This window comes from Coturnix japonica, chromosome W (genome assembly GCF_054131305.1).
Source record: "Coturnix japonica strain WE chromosome W, WE-NBRP24, whole genome shotgun sequence".
Taxonomy (NCBI): domain Eukaryota; kingdom Metazoa; phylum Chordata; class Aves; order Galliformes; family Phasianidae; genus Coturnix; species Coturnix japonica.
Window position 1 is genome coordinate 20,638,181 of NC_140701.1, and position 13,987 is coordinate 20,652,167.

The 13,987-nt window shown below is 46.9% G+C and overlaps 1 pseudogene; it reads right to left on the minus strand.

The window, feature by feature from the left end:
- Positions 1–3,527: 3,527 nt before the first annotated feature.
- Positions 3,528–13,542, minus strand: LOC146754586 (uncharacterized; annotated as a pseudogene).
- Between the last annotated feature and the right edge of the window lie 445 nt (positions 13,543–13,987).

A 13,987-nucleotide genomic window follows, 5' to 3' on the forward strand; every position in this document is an offset into this window, starting at 1 on the left:
GTATACGGTAAAATACCCATCCAGTGTTTTGGAATAGGCAGATCTTCCTCCTAGTAAAACTGTGAAGCAAGGATAGCTTTCACCGCCAGTGAGAAGGTTTATGAAAGTGCTCGGTAGAAATCCAGAGTTTACGTGGATAAAACCTCAGGATAACATCCATTTACTTACACGCTACTATTGTTAAATAATCCAAGTCAAGTCTACTTTACTATGAAGTGCGCAACAAGCAGAAGAAGCGAAGAAGAACATCACACTGAGTTCACATTCTTCAAGGTGCAAATCGCAGCTATTCCTGCCCAAAACCTTGTTTCTTCAGTTGCAAATAACAGCTTTTCCTTCAGCTGCTCATAATTCTTATAGGCTGGAAGGTCCAAGCGATTGAAACTGAAAACAAAGAGAAACCTTAAGTATTGAACAACAGTTTAAACCACCAAAAAATCCATTAGGAACACAGGCATATGAACTGTCCTGTTCAGAAGGAAGACTGCATTTGTACCCTCTAAAACACCTGTATCTTGACATGCATTTGTCTATGAAAGTGAGAGTTAAAGCACAACAAGCACCTGAGCAGCGATAACTTTCCAGAACTGGCAATGTATTTAGTAACAAGTCTCAGCTAATCTCTCTTCTGTATCTGAAACTTAAAATCTGAGCATCTTCACAAAGCACCAGCATAACTGAGAAACTGAGCAGAAGCTACATTTTCTCCAGTCAAGAGGAAGCATGAGCGTGGCTATTTATTTTCATTGCCAAGATCGAGCGTGGTGATAATGAAAGATCAATCCCAAACTCTTTAAAAAAAGGACAACCTTAAGTACTAAAAGTAGCTTTACCTTTTTAGTGGTGTGAAAATCCATGGCGTTTACAATGGAATCAGCTCCACAACAAAACTGCTTTTCAGAAGTTCAACTATTAGTCAGCAGAGCTTACTGCCATAACCCAGTGTTTTGCTTTCACACAGTCTCAGACACTTCCATAACACACCCACTTCCTAAAATCTCAAAGTAGATTTCCATCCATAAGAACAGAACCACAGCAGAGTTTGATCCTTCGTACTTACCAGGTGTGAATTCCAGGTAACCAGTTTTCCTTTCCAACTTTCTCAATGCAAAATTTTTGGGGTCTGTTGCTCCCTGTACAAAAATCAAACAATGAATTCTTAGGTCGAACTGCCCGTGTATACCAGTAGGTAATACATGACAACAGCGCGTGAAAACAAGACTATAACTACTTGCAGAGCACAAAGACATTTGTCTCTCACTACATCCCTCTGAAGAAATCCACGTAGTGAAATGCATAAATATGAAGCGGTTTTCAAAGAAACTCAACCACTGAATCACATCGTTGGTTTGGTACTGGAAAGAATCTCTGGAGTTTACCTAGTCCTTCCACTCTGAGCAAGCAGGGATACCCAGAGCAGGCTGCCCTGCCAGGACCACGTCCAAACCATGGATCAAGTCACTGATGCAAGGCGTGTTCACATTCCCTCCATTCATTTTTCTGTCACAGCTCTACCAATATGCAAGACTCAGAAAAGATTCCACATAGATTCATTAAAAATACACTTAAAAACACAGTTTGGTCCTTATTAAGAAAAAAGGAAATAACATGAGCATAAAATGCATTAAAGAGGGCTCGTTACCCGTGAGGTCAGCAAATCCTCCCACTGGTAATCTGCACATTCCAGTAACGAACTGTAGAAGTCTCATTCTCTTCTCGTTATCTATTTCTTTCACAAACTGAAAGATAATAATTAACACTGATGTAAAGTTTAATATTTATGTGATCACTTCCCCGTCACCCCTAGGACAGCTGGATTAGCAGTTATCATTTACATTTACATGCTACTTATCTGTTGAGTAATTCTGACTGTTGCTCACTAAGCTGTAGCTGTGTTCTTGTGAGGAAAAAAGAAGTCTACAAACCTGCCAGATCCACAGTATCTTTCTGCTGGTTCTGGTATCATGCTGGTAGATGGTATTGCCTCTGCCAGTCATTCAGATCAATTTCTTGCATTCCACATGGGAGCACCTTTAGGGAAGAAAAAGGATCATGAACATGGAAACTACAAGCTACTACTTTGCTTCTACAGCAAGACTATTGTACTTAAATACTACTGTACTTCAAAGACCCGCAATCACAGTACGCTTGGTTTTAATATTAAACTCTTAAACTTCCACAGCAAATAACATCCGTTCACAAAGAAAATGTAGAGTGGCAACAAAGGAGATACCCCAGTCGTGAAAATGAATGTATTTAGACATATAAACCATACTTTCTCATTGCCTAACTGTACCATTCTGTGCTAGAAATACGATGTTCTGCTGCAGAGTATAATTTGCAGAGACCAAAAGCAGCTAAAACCTGCTCCACTCTGTAATTTGACCATCTGCTGATATTTGGTTCTTATCTCCCTTGCTTTCCAATTGCTCTCTCTTTAGACACACGCAAATCACATGGTCAAGGATTACAAAAACACTGTTAGCCAAAAAAAATTATGCTGGCAGAATCTTAACCTTAGAAACGTGTAATTTGGTTGCAAAGAAGAAAGTGAAGATGAACACAGTAACCAAATACTAACTGATACATAAGGCTTCTCTCACACATCCTGAAAACAGAACCACCAGCCTCAATGAACTCTGCTCTTCAGACACTGACTGAAATTCAAGTATTACATGTAGCCGCCTGAATCTGGCAATAGTCAAAGAATCCTCTACCTCCAGCTCCTTAGCATCAAAGGACCGCTGTGGCAGAATTTCACTGAAGCCTTCAAAAAAAGCTTGTGTCTGTTCCTCTACGCCTCAGGAAAGTCTCCATTCTGCTACCAGCCTGGAAAAGATACAGAAGGATCATTTAAAATGGGCTACGCTAACCCAAGTTCATCTTTGTTAGTTTGTTTTGAAACGAAGCGTAAGCTGTGTTAAGAAAAATGCTGGAAAGTTCTGGGGATAGAGCACTGTATAACTGTACTCTAATTTTATTTACAACCTTCAATCTGTGCAAACAATTTTAAGTTAAAACGCTATGTTTCCAACCACTCAACTATGGAAACCTTTCCAGATGACTCGTGACAAAAGCAACTGCTTCAGCGCACACTTACAGTAAGGCACACCTACCTTGTGCTGGCCACGCAGGAAGCACGTGACGCAGCTCCAGACTGCTTTCCTGAGGCCCAGCTTCATTTCACGGCCACTCACTCTCTGCTGCTGGACATTCTGCAACGGAAAAGCCACCAGATGCAAATCCCATCCCTCGCAGATGGCATCAGACCTCCGCTCTCATGGCAGTCGCACTCACGGCTCCGGGGGAGAATGCAGACGTGTGCTTACCGAGCGAGCGCTGTTTGCTGCCAGCTGCTGGTAGGAACCCACACCTAACCCTACAGTACCAACAGTAACCTATGCCTAACTCTACTATGGGAACAATCAACTACTCCTAACACTACAGCATGAACAGGAACCTACTCCTAACAGGAAAACACCAACAATACCTACTCCTAACACTAAAACATGAACAATAACCTACGCCTAACTCAAGAACATGAACAACTTACCTACACCTAACTCTAAAACTAAACTAAACACTAAAACCAACAAGAATAACTGGAACGGGGACAAAGAGAGTAAAGATGGGACTGGGTGCCCACAGAACGTGGCTGCAGAAGAGGCCCAAAGGAGGAGCAGATGTTACAAAAATGCCACCCAGCTAATGCCGGGGGCGGGGGCCGCACAGTGGGTAAGGAGCTCAGCGCCTGGACCAGCCACGGTGGAGCTGCAATGGTGCCAACGCAGGGCCTGGCACGGTGGTGTGGTGCCAGGCCAGCTATGCTGCGGGTGGATCCACCTCCATGGGCTCCTCTGCAGGTGGATCCACCTCCATTGGCTCATCCAGAGGCGGATCCACCTCCATTGGCTCCACATTGGTGGTGGTCACCAGGTTGGTGCAGGCACGATGAAAAATGGCTCTCTTACCCCTCCTCTGCCTGATGGTCAAGGCGGGCCCCCTCCTCCTCTTCGGTTCTGGGGCCTCCAGCTCCATCCTCCCGCCTGAAACAGGGAAAACTTCCACCCTCGCCCTCTTCGCTGCCGACATGGCTGTTACATGTCACAGCTGTCAGATGTGAGTGCATTGCGCGCGGCAGCGGTGACCAAGGTGACGTGGAGAGGGTTCTAAAATGGCGGCTGAACTGCTGGCACTGGCGTTCCACATAGGATGAGGAGGGGGCTAGAGGGCAGGGCACGGCACGGGAGCTAAAAGGCGCTCCCTGTGCCCAGCAGGCAGCCCTTCTCTCCAGCCAGCAAAAGGGCACAGAAGAGCCGGCCCTGAGAAAAGGGCCGTCGGCCTCCTTCACCCTCCCCCTCCTTCCACAAGGGAATCCCCCCTTGGGGCTGGGGCATGCAGCACACAGCAGCACACTCAGGGATCTCCTGAAGTCAGTACCAACAACAGCAGGCTCCAAAGGGGACCTGACTACACCTGCCTGCTGCTACACAGAATCCTGGCTTCCATTTCAGCACCCAGCACCTCTTCCTGCAGGTCACCTCTGGGCATTCAAACATCACCTACAATAAATACGACCAACTGAGTTCTGAACAAAAGCTTCAGAGTCTCTGAGGGAAGACCTCATTCCCTATGAGCTTCCTCCACAAGGCTGCTTGTTACTCGCCTGGCTTAGAAAGCCCTTGCATTCAACAACCCCAAAATCACACCCCCACTGCTCGCCAGAGCATCTCAGGCAGCCTTGCTGGCAAAGACGGGCTAGGGAAGTATTGCAGGACTCAACTTCCATCTCCTCCTGCCACGAAGCAGGCAGCCGGCAGCCGGGAGCAGGGAGGCAGCATCTGGGACACAGAGCTATCAGCAGAACAGCTGTGGGAGGCTCACACCGAGCCCAGCAACACTTCAGCTGCACCGAGGGGACAGGCACGCACTGGTGCTGTGGCTCCGTGCCCAGGGGCGCAGCTGCCGCAGGGCCAGCCTACATCAGCCCCGGCAGCTTCTGCCAGCTCCCACACAGCTTCTCCCCTTTGCACTTTCTCGTGCCAGGGAAAACCAGGCCAACAGGCAGAGACCTGGTGCGGGACGCAGACTGCCCACCAAGGCCACCCAGTCCAACTGCTGGCCCCGCACAGGAACACCCAAATGCAAACCCCAGCTCCCAGAGCATTGTTCAAATGCTCCTGCAGCTCCGGCAGCTCGCTGCTGGCATCACCGCCCTGGGCAGTGCTTCCACTGCCCTTGCTCCTGCCACAAGACACCAACGTCTGCTTCTAATGCGGCTCCATGATGGGACCCTGTTTGCAATAGAAAAACACACGGAGGCTGCCAGCCACTGCAACACGCGCTGTGAAACCCCTGGCACTGCTGAGTCCGAAGAGCAGATGAGAGAAGCATCTGCCTGCGATGGACGGGCTGCGGAGGGATTGAATCCTGCCTTTGAATCGGGACACCGCAGAGCCTCCCTGGGGACCCAAAGACTTACGGCAGCGCCAACACAGCAGGCAGAAACGCGACATGCTCCTGACTGCCCGCACTGTTAAAAAGCTCCCTCTCCCTCCCTCCGCCCTATGACGGCAGCCCTTCAAAGCAACCAACACAACCACGCCAAACCGCAGCCCGGACTCGTCCCGCTCACTGCAATCCAGACCCACTCCATCCGTACAAACCTTCATCCATGCCGTTTCTTAACCGGGCCTCGGCGCCACCCGGATCTTACAGCCAGCGAGCGGCTGGCAAACGAACGGCCGTCTTCCTCTTCCTGCCGCACAGCCCAGCATGGTCGGAGCCGCACCACACATTCCGGGCTGGGGCCGGCTCAGGCTCTGCCTCCAGGCTTTTGGGGCCAGCTGGGTGACTCCGCAGCACAGCGAGACCGTGGAGCTGCCCGGGAGCTGCCTCTGGGTGCCGGCAGCGCTGCGAGCTCCTCCCCTGACAGCCCCTCCATGCCCGCCGTGGCCCGGAAGTGCTCTCCGCCGCCTGCAGGAAGCACTTCCTGTCACATGGCTCAGACCGGGCTGGGGCCTGTTGGGGAGGGGCAGTGAGGGGCCCAAAACTGGACACAGCGCTCGAGGTGCTGCCTCACCAGAGCTGACTACAGGGGGACAATCACCTCTCTGTTCCTCCTGGCAACACCGTTCCTGATGCAAGCCAGGATGCCGTTGGCCTTCTTGGCCACCTGGGCACACTGTCGGCTCGTGTTCAGCCGAGCATCAATCAGTACCCCCAGGTCCATTACCTCTACGCAGTCTTTCAGCCACTCCGCCCCAAGCCTATAGCACCGCCTGGGGTTGTTGTGGCCAAAGTGTAGGACCCGGCATTTGGTCTTGTTGAACTGACTTGCGGAATCAAACTCTATAATCCAGAGATGGGTTATAAAGCAGGTATGTTTATTCCAGCATTGCACAGCACTGGGTGCAAGCGGGATAGCTCCTCCAAACTTGCACACCGACTTGTAAAACCGTGATACAGATATAGGTACACCTCATGCATAGTCATTGATTTCCCGTAATTCTGATACATATTCTTTATCATGCAGACCCCCTCTTGTTATCGCCCATCTTGTCAGGGAGATGCAACTCCTCTTTTGATATTTACAACACCTAATCCCCTCCTTGCCAGGTGTCTCAGGGAGTTCTCACTCCTTATCTGCATCCTTCCTGCTCTCCCAGACCCATTGTCTCCATTCCTTGTTATTCTAACTAACTAAATCATTTTCTGTAAACTACCTTTAACTATCCCCCTTGTAGCCCCCCTTTATTCTGAATTCCAGCAGAGCATCTGTTTTCTGCTTCACTGTTCATTCCCCCCTTTTCTTTAATCTAGCAGGATTTCTCTCCTGCTAGATCATTCTTTTTCTGGTGTGTGGCTAGCTGTTCTGCTATTCTCTTAATTGCACTTTTGTATATTGCATATGTAGTTAACCCAATCTACGTTCTTGTTGATTGTCACCCACCAAAACAGTGACTCAAATTTTGCAGGATTTTGATTTCTTGCCTTAAATTTATCAGGGACTCCTCTAGGTACCTTGATTGAATCTATATATATTGCATCATCAAATGATATCCCTAAACCCCTTTTGGTTCTTCCAGAATTTTTGGATATGCCTTTTTCAAATGCCAGGGTGAATGGTACAACTAATTGAACAAGTGCACAGGTGCCTCCCCAGTTAGATGGTAGGGTGGACCATAAAACCTTTCCCCCACAGTACCACCAGAGATCTTCCCTGGAGATTCCCAGTCTTGAATAATTTCCTACTGAATCCTTCATAACATTCAAGACCTCACTGCACAAGGAAAAGTTTCCCATAGGCCTGGTAGCCTTCACACCCTACCATGAGAGGCAAGCTGTATGGTTACCTACCGCTGTAGAGATTGCAGGAGGGATCTTGACATCTGTATCAGGCATTGGAGGAGACAAGAGGGAGAGAGATCTGCAGTCTCTATTTCCCCAGGCAGTTTTCTCTTGGTACAGGGCAATCATGCATCGTATTCCCTTTGGGTCCTTGGTGATCCCAGCAGAATGGGTACCACCTGAGCTATGGGCCATCCGGATGCACAAGCACAGCAATTGCTATGGTTGAGACTCTGGACAATATACTTAATCCATTCTACCCAGGCATTACTGTCCCCATATCCTGTTTTGATTTCAAATGTTTATCTAAGATCTTTTATCTCCTCAGCTGTCACAATTGCAGGGTTTTCAAGATGATTTTCTAACCCCTTTTTAAGCTCTTCCCTATCCTGGACATTCTGGGTATTTTCAAGGAGTGTACCTGTCCAGTCTCAATTGGCAGTTGTCCACCATACATCATTCCATCAGTTGGTCCCTCCCCTGCATTATTGTCAAATTTCACCTTTTCTAGATAATCGTCAGGATAACAAATGGGTACAGCAGTAAAAACTTTTTGTTACAACAAGGAAAACTTTTGTGAGCATTAGTTCTATATAGGTTATAATACTCTCCTACTTAAATACTTAAATACACAATTTATTTACCTATTCGAGGAAAAGTTAAAGGTTATTTAAAATAATAATAATAAAAATATGCATATAAAAGCTTTTCATTATTTCCTTCTAATTCTTATCTTTTAAAGGTTTTTCTGTCTCAACAGTTTCCACACCTCAGGGCTAGTGGATGCCTTTACCAGTGTGTCATAAGTCCATCCTTTCTCGGCTGTCCTCACAGCTGTTTCAGTTGTTAGGAGTACTTGGAATGGTCCTTCCCAGTCAGGTTGCAGCTTTGTCTCCTTCCCAGTCTGTATCAGGATCCAGTCCCTGGCTTGAAATGGGTGAACTGGAAGTTTCAAAGATGATGTTTGTGTTCTGCATCTTCTAAGGGTTTGTCCTTCAGGTCTGACTGACATGTCCCCCTTGTGCCTCCAATACAGTAAACACTGTATGAGATATTAAAACTGGTATCCTTTGGCCCAGTGTAGATTTACAGGCTTCTTGAATATTGAGCACTAGTGCAGTCACCACCCTCAGGCACCCTGGCCATCCCTTACTCTCCTCCTTGGCAATTTGCGGCTCATGGGTTTGGCAGATGGCTTCCCCCCTGGCAGTCCTTAAGGTTCACTTGCTGTTGAGTTATTTGTGCTTTCTGTAAACCAAGAAATTCAGCAAACTCACAGACCATTGCACAGTTCTCTTTTGTCGCTGTGGCACTGACGTGCTGCAGTAAAGTTCCACCTTGGGATGGAGGATCCCAGGTCTCAGGCTCAGAGCTGACCAGTTCTCAAAAATCATTAATCTGTTCTCAGAACCCCGGGTAACGCTGTCCTGGTTAACTGAGTGTCTCTTCTCCCCATATTGGCCAAAGCAGGCAGAAGAAACATCCTTCAAATCCAGAAGGTAAACTACTCCACCTATTCATTCCTTAATTGGGTTAATAAAGTGCATGGATTTGCCACCACTGAGTGTATGCATTCAACAATTCTATTACTTGCCTTCAAGCGTTGTACCAAACTACAGCACTTGCTATCAAAATTTTTGCAAAATTGGAGTCCAAACTCCAGAAAGTCTTCTATCCTTCTACAGTTACATATCCTTATAGGGTACCACTTTATCCTGACTGGGCAATCTCTTGCTTTAACTTCTATTCAGGGCTTCACGTGTGGCCCTGATGCCCACACCCCTAAGTGCATCATGTTTGATATTGCTGTGACTCCTGGGGTACGACATTGTTTTTCCTTGTTTGTGTTAAAGTCAGACTTACAGTTTTTAATCAGTCAATATTGTTGGACCCTTAGCTCCAGTTTTACTAAATTTCTTGCCAGAGTAACCTGGCAGGTACAAGAATTTCTGCATTCCTACTTAGCTTATATTTAATTAATCCAAAAAACGTAAACCTTTTCTTGTTGGGCAGTAGCTTCTATTACTGTTACAAAACCATGTATGAGTAGTAAGAAGCACCCATATCCACCAGAAAATAAACCTCTTTATCTTGCTTCCCTAGATGCAGTTTCCCATTGTAGTTTGCACACTGCTTTCCTTCCAGTGGGGCGAAGCCCTCCCTGGGTTATTCAAGCCCCCACTCCCCCCACCTCTCCCTGAGGGGATCTCTGGGTCCTACGGCCCTATTATGGCACCACAACAGTAACAGTTGTTATTATCACCAATTCCCTTACTATCTGTGTGTCAATTAGTTTTGTTTTGTTTTCATATCGTTCACCTCTTTTCAGTCCTGATATCCCTGTTACACCTTTGCCTTCTTCAGCTTGTGTCTGTTCCAAACTTTCTCACTTTCCAAACTCTCATCATTACATTAACTACTAACATCCTATTTCAGTTTCATCTCCTTCTCTCCAGAGGTGTCCAGTGCTAACACTGGAATTTCAGGTTTCCCAGACCTCTGCACATGAAGGCTATTCTCACTTCCAGTGCCCTGTCCTCTACACCTTCCCTTTCCACCTCCCCCTCTGTGGTTTACAGCAGCGGTCTCTGGCTGTCTCTTGTGGGGGGGGGGAATAGTGCAGGGGGTTTGCTCTCATACCAGCGCAGAAACTCACTTTCTCTTTAACCCTTTTTCCTTTGTAAACTATTTGTACCCTCCATTACACTTCGACATACCCTCAATTATATCATTAACAATTGCACTTTCTTATACTATCAAAGCAGCTTGTCCCATTCCCTTCAGGACCCACAGATCAAACAGTACAGTTCTTCAGTTTCCAAAAACACCCTTAGTACCATATAACTTTCCCTTAGTAATCCATAGCATTCAGTTCCTTGGGCTGTTCCACCCTTAATTTTATGACCTTATTTCACATTTTTCCTGATTCCCAATTTCATCTTTATCTCCTAGTTTTAATTCAGTATTCTCAAAAAGTGGTACTGTCATCCAGGTTCTTATTATCTTTAAGGCCTCATTTCTTAATTTGAGTCTTGACACCTTATGGGCCAGCAATGAATAAGCTTCCCCCATGTCAACTATACCACAACTTATTCCCCCTCAGGTCCCACTGTTATATTTACCAGGGACTCCTGGTGGGTCCAAAATTTTGAAAGCCACTCTTATTTAATTAATCCTCAATTAAAGAATTTATTTTCTTCTTAAAATTTCTAATTTCTCCACTAGTGAGTGGGGAGTTTACATAGCGTATTTGTCCTTGTCCCAGTGGAGCCTCCCATAAAGGGTGCACTGAGGTGCCGGTACAACTGGTGTTTGGGAAAAGTTCTTTTGATATCCCTTTCACATTGTTTTAATTCTCTCCTGAGCCCAGCATGCCCCCCTTTTCTGTGAAATGTCCCTGTGTGCTTTACCATTTCCTCTTACTGGGGCAGTGCCTGTCTCCCTTTGTGCTACACTGGGGTTATATGGGGGGGGGGGGAGATTCTCAGGAGGGTCCCATTGATTAGTTCCTTTTTCTAATTCCTCTCCTTCCTGGTCCAGGCCTTTTCTTTTTACTAATAACAGGCTGATTTCTTGTATCCAACAAGCAGCATATTCTGATTCCTCCTTTGAAAAGGGTTTTGTTCTTTACATATAAATTCGAGATCTGACAAACCCAACCTTCATCAGATCCATATTTTGGCCAAATATTGATTTTCCCTGTAGTGGCTCTCTAGGCCATATCTAACACAATATTTAAACATCTCTTCCCTATTCTTTTCCTGGTTTTGGGATCATTTTAACCCGTCCTCCAACTTATACACTAACCACCAATGATTACATTATTTGATGAGGGTGTTCTTGCTTAAGAGTCCCTCCCGGTTCCCCAGCAATATCCCTCCAATATGCCAATATACATCCTAAGAGATTTTCTTAGGTATCTCTTTCCCTTGTGTTCGTACACACACAAGGAGGGGGGGGGAACAATGGTTCAAAAACAAATTTCGTAAAGTTAACAAGTTAAAGCGGAGGTAACACAACCCTATTGTTTCTCTAATCTGGATCATTGTCACATTTAAACCGCATTATTTTCTACAACAAAAGCAACAGGGTCTCGATACTAATTGTGGTTTGCCTTCTGTGGGCTTTTTCCCCCACCCGACTTCATATGCACTTCACTATTATGTGCGTTACAATTGCCACAATACTAACAACAATTAATAAGACAAAAACATCGTAACAAATACAAAAATATCGCAACATATAGAACACAGAGGCCTTTCGCTTCGTCCGTCCCCGGCTGTTTCCCTCGCGGGAGGATGGAACCGCGGGTCGGGACTCCTCACTCGCCCCGCAGCTGTGCTGCGTCTCACTCACAACCACACTCACACAAGACCGGTCTTTACACAGTTCAAGGTACAACATTTCTCAGAAAATATCAAAGTTGTTGGTTCAACACTTACAGTAACAAGTGCTAATAAGAGATGTCAATAATGGCCAAATACAACAATTCCTGCTAATACAGCTAGGAAAACCCAGGTTACTTCATCACCAACCAACCCCTTAAGGGGGAGCAAAAATAGCTCTCCTCGTTCACGCATGGTAATCCCGGTGGGACTCGAACCCACAGCTGAAACTGCCTTAGTGGGACCCAAACCCAGAATTAGAACAGCTCAGACCGCTTCAGTGGGACTTAAACCCACAATTGAAACGGCTCAGAGACCACTTCAGTGGGACTCGAACCCACGATGTACACGGCCTCTGATCGTGATTACACAACCAACCACCCGGGCCCTTTACCAAAGGGGAGAGCTTGACAGCTCACACCTCCCGCGTAGGACGTCTCCTCACGACTTACGGATTCCCCTTTACCCATTAAACATACCTTATCCGCCGATAGAGGGTCCTTGTCTGCTCCCGCAGTGATCAGATGAGGGAAGGGAGTCCTTCCGAGAAATCTCGGGGCGCGCCAAAGGTGTCCCCCCTCTCAGCCGGTCCTGCAGCCAAACAGAGAGGGTCCCTTCGTGGTCGCCAAAATGACTTGCGGAATCAAACTCTATAATCCAGAGATGGGTTATAAAGCAGGTATGTTTATTCCAGCGTTGCACAGCGCTGGGTGCAAGCGGGATAGCTCCTCCAAACTTGCACACCGACTTGTAAAACCGTGATACAGATATAGGTACACCTCATGCATAGTCATTGATTTCCCGTAATTCTGATACATATTCTTTATCATGCAGACCCCCTCTTGTTATCGCCCATCTTGTCAGGGAGATGCAACTCCTCTTTTGATATTTACAACACCTAATCCCCTCCTTGCCAGGTGTCTCAGGGAGTTCTCACTCCTTATCTGCATCCTTCCTGCTCTCCCAGACCCATTGTCTCCATTCCTTGTTATTCTAACTAACTAAATCATTTTCTGTAAACTACCTTTAACTATCCCCCTTGTAGCCCCCCTTTATTCTGAATTCCAGCAGAGCATCTGTTTTCTGCTTCACTGTTCAGAACCTCATCCCATTGGCTTCGGCCCAGCTCTCCAGCCTGTCCAGATCCCTCTGCAGGGCCTCACTACCCCCAGGCAGATCCACACTCCCAGCCAATTTGGTGTCATCCAATGCCCTCATCCAGGTCATCAGTAAAGATGTTGAAGAGGACAGGCCCCAGCATTGACCCCTGGGGAACACCACTCGTGACCGGTCGCCAGCTGAATTGAACTCCATTCACCACAACTTTCTGAGCCTGGCCCTCCAGCCAGCTCCTTACCCAGCCAAGAGTGTACCTATCCAAGCTATGAGCTGCCAGCTTCTGCAGGAGAATACTGTGGGAGACAGTGTCAAAGGCTTTGCTGAAGTTTAGGTAAACCACATCAACAGCCATTCCCTCATCCACCAGATGGGTCACTAGATCATAGAAGGAGATCAGATTGGTCAAACAGGACCTGCCCTTCACGAACCCATGCTGGCTAGGCCTGATACCCCAGCCATCCTGCACATGCCACATGATCTCCCTCAAGACAATCTGCTCCATAACCTTCCCTGGAACCGAGGACAGGCTAACAGGCCTGTAGTTCCCCAGATCCTCCTTACAACCTTCTTTGTAAATGGGAGTCACGTTGGTGAGCCTCCAGTCTTCTGGGAACTCACCAGTCAACAAAGAGCGCTGATAGATGATAGAAAGCAGCTCGGCTGTCACCTCCGCCAGTTCCCTCAGCATTCTCGGGTGGATCTCATCCGGCCTAATGGAATTGTGGCAGTCCAGTTGGAGCAGTAGGTCTCTGACTGTTTCTTCCAGAATCACAGGGAGGTTAGTTTGCTCCCCAGCCGAGGCTACCAGGTCAGAGAGAGGAGTACCCTGAGGATAACTGGTCTGATTTTTAAAGACAGACATAAAGAAGGCATTCAGAACCTCCGCCTTTTCCTTATCCTCAGTGGTCACATTCCCAGCCTCATCCAGCAAAAAGTGGATATTCTCCTTTGTCCTCCTCTTACTGTTAATGTATTTATAAAATATTTGCTTATTCCTTTTCACCCCAGCGGCCAGGTTAAATTCTAGCAGGGCTTTTGCCTTTCTGATTTCAACTCTACACATCCTAACAACTTCCTTGTATTCATTCTCAGTTGCCCATCCCTCCTTCCACAGGCTGTAGATTCTCTTTTCC